Source organism: Sarcophilus harrisii, chromosome 6 (assembly GCF_902635505.1).
Source record: "Sarcophilus harrisii chromosome 6, mSarHar1.11, whole genome shotgun sequence".
Taxonomy (NCBI): Eukaryota; Metazoa; Chordata; class Mammalia; order Dasyuromorphia; family Dasyuridae; genus Sarcophilus; species Sarcophilus harrisii.
The window spans coordinates 219,797,902-219,803,901 of record NC_045431.1 but is presented as its reverse complement, the minus strand read 5'-3'; positions in this window follow the sequence as shown (position 1 = coordinate 219,803,901).

Below are 6,000 nucleotides of genomic sequence, written 5' to 3'. Positions count from 1 at the left end.
TTTTTCTTCCTCTTTCCCTTCCCTCACCCCTCTTTAAGACTGTAAACAATCTAATAAAAGCTACAGTTGAACAGTTATGTTAGACATATTTCCATATTAGTCTTGTTGTAAAAGAAGAATCAGAACAAAAGGGGAAAATCTCAAGAAAGAAAAATAATAAATTAAAAAAATGAAAACAGTATCCTTAGATCTTCATTCAGATAATATAATTCTCTGAATGTGAATGGCATTTTCTAACAAGTCTTTCATAGCCCAGATTTTAATGTAAAGAGTCACCTGAAGTGCTCCAAAGGTCTCTAACTCAGGTTCAGTGTAATTGTTTTAGTATGCAAATCACAGCATTATATTTCTGCCGAAGCAAAAAATATTATATACAAGAGCCAAGAAACAAAGCATTTAATTAAGACAAAAACATAATGAAAATAATGAGGGAGAAACTAACAGACCTTCGCATAAATAGGTATACTCCCCTACATACCCTCAAGTCTTGAAGATGCTCTGGATTAATCTATTATGAACAAAGGTCATCCCTGTTCATATTATACTGATCATGGCCCAAGAAGGGAGGTAAATGAAAGCAAGGAAATTGATGATTTTTTCCATTTTTCCTCTCCCTACTATTTTTTTTTTCATATCTATCTGGCCTCAGATGAGAGCCACCATTAGTTCCTCTCTTTTTCTATCCTTGACTGAACCATCATTTTCTCCCATACTCCTGACCACCCTCTCTTTAAGAATACTTGAAGGATGGAGAAAATTTATGCCTCCGTTATACAGCCCAGTTTACTTCCAAGCCTTCATTCATTACTCTTTGCCATTTTGGTTTATTCTTTCCCTTTTCCGCAATTTCCCTGTTAACCTGGAGTCACAATCTACTTTTTGCAGTCCTAAAACTCTACTTCTCTGCCCCAGAGCTGCTGTCAGTTTCTACCTTGGGGTCATAAATTTACACTTGAAAGGGCTTCCTCATTTTACAGATGAAGAAACTGAAGTCCAGTTTCATCCAAGGTCCTCATTTAAGGTCACCCTGATGTCAGAAATCAGGTCCTTATACTGCAAATTGCAGGGTTAGTTAGCGCCTTTCTCCAAATGCCTGAGACCCAGGTGAAAAACATTTTTCCTATATAGAGTACACATGAAGCTCCCGATTACATCGTTAACTCAATGATGGCTAAAAATTAAGTGGGAGGCCAAAATAAAAGGGATTGTCTAGAAGCAGGGGCATCAACCTCTCTGACTAGGATTGCCCAAAAAACTGCCTGACCGGATAAAAATATAATAAGCACATGCTGAACTAACTAAATAAAAATACAACATATTACTAAAGCTTACTAACAGCTAAACTGAGACTTGTTGTTTTGATTTAAATTAGTACTGAATTAGTAATTTATTTGCTAATTTTTACTAGAATTTTACTAATAGAAGAATCTAATTTAAATGAAATTAAGAGTGATCTTGTGAATATTCCTAAGGGTTATTTGAATGAATGAATGAAAAGGCATTTATTAAGAACTTTCTTTCCCTAACCTGCTTTCTGAGCTAACATGGGATACAACTCATTTTGGGAATGTGAACTAGGAGAGGCACTTTGAGCTGATTAGGGAAGTAGATTGACACACTAACCCTAAGGACAATGGGAAACCTGATTTAATGCTGGATATTAGAATGCTGTGGACAATTTGATCTCTAATTGAGGTGTAAACTCATGAGCAATATTCTGACGTCAGAAGGAGATTAAAATATAATTGGTAGTGTTCTAACAATAAACAAAAATACAGATAGATAATAACATTAATTTGTGTTTGTCTAGGTCAATATGTGTTTCCATTTGGATTAGATATCGTCCTTGATATTCTCCCTGCTCTGAAACTAGCAGATTCTTAACCTCCAATTCTAATTCTTTGATTCAGAATCCTCTTTCTTCTGCTACTTTCCTCCTAGCATCCATCCTATTAGATCAGTCCTGATTTTTCTAGGCTCTCTTGCCTTCCTATTTATTTTTTTGAATTTAGTTTGTGTGTGTGTGTGTGTGTGTATATATTTATCACATTAATTTCCCAATACACCTTCCTCAGGGAGTTATGCCTTATAACAAAGACTTTGTGACCCCATGGACTATACTGTCCATGGAGTTTTCTTGGCAAAGATACTGGAATGGTTTGCCATTTCCTTTTCCCATGGATTTTAGCCACCTGGGGTCACATTTGAGAATTCACTAATACTCCTAGCTATCATAACCCCAAGATCTTCCCATGGATAGACAGAGATTAAGTGACTTGCCCAACATGACATAGTGCCTGATTCTACTCAGGTCTTCTTGACCTTATCTTCTTTGACATCCAATTTCACCATTACTCTGTAATATTCTTCTCTAAAATATAATGTTCTCTTGGAGCAGGTTTCTTGGGGGCTTCTGGAGGCAGGCTTCATTTCAGCTCAAAGTAATAATCACCTCAAATTCAGCCAGGAGTTAAAGTCCAGTCTTTTATTGTTTCCTTTTAAATCTTGTCTCTTTCCTTGGGCCTGGTTAGTTTTCTTAGAGGCCTATCTCTCTCCTTGGTTCTGAGAGCTCTTGCTGCTAGTCCTTTGTCTCTCCAGCTTCAGCTCTAGCTCCCTCCAAATCTCTCCAGCAGCACAAAGGTGGAAGAAAGGAATGAATCTGACTCTGCCTCTCAGAGTGGGCTTGTGGGTTAGTGGACTTGTTCTTCCTGACGTGTGAATCTCCTGGACCCCTCTCTGACGTGTGAATCTCCTGGACCCCTCTCTGACATGTGAATCTCTGGACCCCTCTCTGACTTGTGAATCTCCTGGACTCCTCTCTGACTTGTGAATCTCCCCAAGTGCATCCTGGTTGAGGCTCCTAGCTTGTATATATATTCTCTTAAAGGTATAAACTCTTAAAGGTGTTAAAGGTGTGAACTCTAATAAGCACTAAGTTCATTAGTGAATTAGAGAACTGTTAAATACCATGCTAAATTAGATAATTATTGTCTCTATCAATTCCAGTGACTTTGCACTTTGTAAAAATTCTAACATTACTCTGTTCTCATAATTTTGGAGTATAATATCCCCATTGATATCTCTTCAAATACTTTGGCCTCTCAGTTCATTACCCTTTGCAGTTCCTTGATTATTACTGCTCTTTTTTGTCCCATTTTAGCCACCTGGGGTCACATTTGAGAATTCACCAATACTCCCAGCTATCATAACCCCAAGATCTTGAATGAATGAATTTCTATTATCAAAAACATCAGATCTGGAAAAAAGGAAGAAGAAAAAAATTTTTTTAAGAATCATTGTTTAGAATTCAATTTTTTTTTAAGTTTTAAAGAAATAATTTTTAAAAAATCATTGAATTCTTTTGGTCTTAGTTTTCTTGCACAACATGACAAGTATGGAAATACATTTAGAAGGATTGTACATGTTTAATCTATATCAGATTGCTTGTTGTCTTGGAGAAGGGAAGGAGGGAGAAAAAAATTTGGAACACAAAATCTCACAAAAATGAATTTTGAAAACTATTTCTACATGTATTGGAAAAAATAAAATACTATTGAGAAAAAAAAGAAAATAACAAAAACAATCATTGGGTTTCCTAAAAACTATGGCCAAACAAGAATACAGATGCTATATTTCAAAAAGTTATCAAAGGAAACTGTCCAGGTCTATTTAAACCAGAGGGGGGAAAAAAAAAAAACAGAGGGGGTGGGGGAGGGATTACATAAAGAATTCACTGGTCACCTTCTGAAATAAGTATAGACCAAATTCCTTACCAAGGAGGCTATTGAGAGTCCAGCAATGTTAAATAATTTCTTAGGCTAAAAGTAAATTTTCCTGCCTGGATCTTTAACTGGATTCAGAAGAATGACTTTAAATGATTCATTGAATTATCTGATTTGCATTTCTTTTCCCCTTCATAAGGTGATTGAAGTAGAGTCTGCTTGACAATGGGCAAAGCATAAATCCAATCTTTCTGACCAGCACTGTCTCGGTTATTATTGGAATGTCCTTTTTCACAACCGTCTGAAGCTTCGCCCACTAAGCTGTAATTTAGTAGTATGTGGTTGTTTTTGCATCACTTTTGGATTAATGACCTTATCCAGGCCTTACATTTGCCCCGTTTGGATGCGATAAGACTAATCTGCTGCAGTACTGTCTGATATATACATGTTTTCTCCGCCAAACAGATCCCAATAGAAAATGAATTACAGTATTTTGAAACAGTATGATTAGCCCATCTTTTGTGACCATCTGCTTTAGGTTACAATGGGATCATGTCATAGGATTGCTTGAGAGAATGCTCAGAAATTCCTAATTGCTTTCAGAAATAAAATTTAAGTAACCCAAGTAGTGGATAGGGCTAGACTTGGAACAAGGAAAACCTCAGTTAAAATACCCTCTCAGACACTCACAACTCCTTGGGCAAGTCACCTACCTCCTCTGGGCTTTAGTTTCCTCATCTGTAAATAAGGGCAGTTAGGTGGCACCATAATTCATAGAACATTGAGCTTAGACTCAATGAGAAGACCTGAGTTCAAATATGATATTTATTATTTATTAGCTCAAATTTTTAATTATTTATTAATTAATTATTTATAATATTTATTTATTAGCTGTGTAACTTACTCACCTTACTGTATCCAATCAGAAAATCAAATTATGATGTCAAACCTCTAAGTTTAATTTCCCCTATAAATCTGTCTATGGACCATGCCATCTTTGCCGAATTCCTTTTTGGTTAGCTCACCACAGCATTCAGCCTGTTCAGCCTTGCAGTATCTTTTCTCTCACCCCTTTTTTCATTTCTCATGATATCTTTCTCCTTCTTATAGCTAATTTTTTTAGAGTACTAAACTCCTCTATGGATTTATCCTGCTAATCAATGATGTACTCACATTTCATGATATATTCCCTTTCTCCTGCTTAACTGTGAGTTCTACTAGGAAAGTTGTCTTTTCCATTGTTAAAGCTGCTTTTTTTTTTTTTTTTTTTTGCTAGCTATATGCTTTCCCAAATGTATTTCATATTTACCACTCGTGGTAGTCTCTTTATTTTGTTTGTAACTTATAAATAAATGTAATTTTTGGCAAAGAGAAAGGCCACTGAGAATTCTGCACATGTGAATTGCTACTGAACCCCAACATTTAGTGTACCTTACACCCACGTCATCATTTGCCGCCAACGGCTCTCCTCAAACTCATCAACTTCACCATACTGGCTTCAGTTTCCTCATCTGCAAAAAGAGCTGGAGAAGGAAATGGCAAGCCACTGCAGTATCTTGGCAATTGGGAAAACCCCAATTGGAGTCATGAAGAATCGACATGACTGAAGGTATTGAACAACAACTACAATAACAAATATATGTATGTGTGTATATATACAAGTGTGTGTATTTGTATGTGTACATAATATTTATCTATATAGACATCACTGACAGATAACAAAATAAGGAAATCGGACTCAGTGGTCTTGAAGGTATTCTTTTTCCAGCTTCAAACCTATGATCCCAGGATAATCTAAAGCTATCTAAAATATTTGTCATGTGAGCTTTCATACCTGAGAGAAAAGCAGAAGCAAATCATAATAATCCCCATCATCAGTCTCTATGTGACCGTTTTGCGTTTTTCTCTCTTTGATGACCTATTCTCCAGCATGGGGCAGTGGACAGACCCAGGCTCAGAACTTTGAAAATCAAGGCTCAGGCCTATTTTGTGTGACTCTCTCAATCTAGATCAGAGGTCTTTTGTTTTTTTTATTTTATTTTATTTAATAGCCTTTTATTTACAGGATATATGCATGGGTAACTTTACAGCATTAACAATTGCCAAACCTCTTGTTCCAGTTTTTCACCTCTTACCCCCCCCCTAGATGGCAGGATGACCAGTAGATGTTAAATATATTAAAATATAAATTAGATACACAATAAGTATACCTGACCAAAACGTTATTTTGATGTACAAAAAGAATCAGACTCTGAAATATTGTACAATTAGCTTGTGA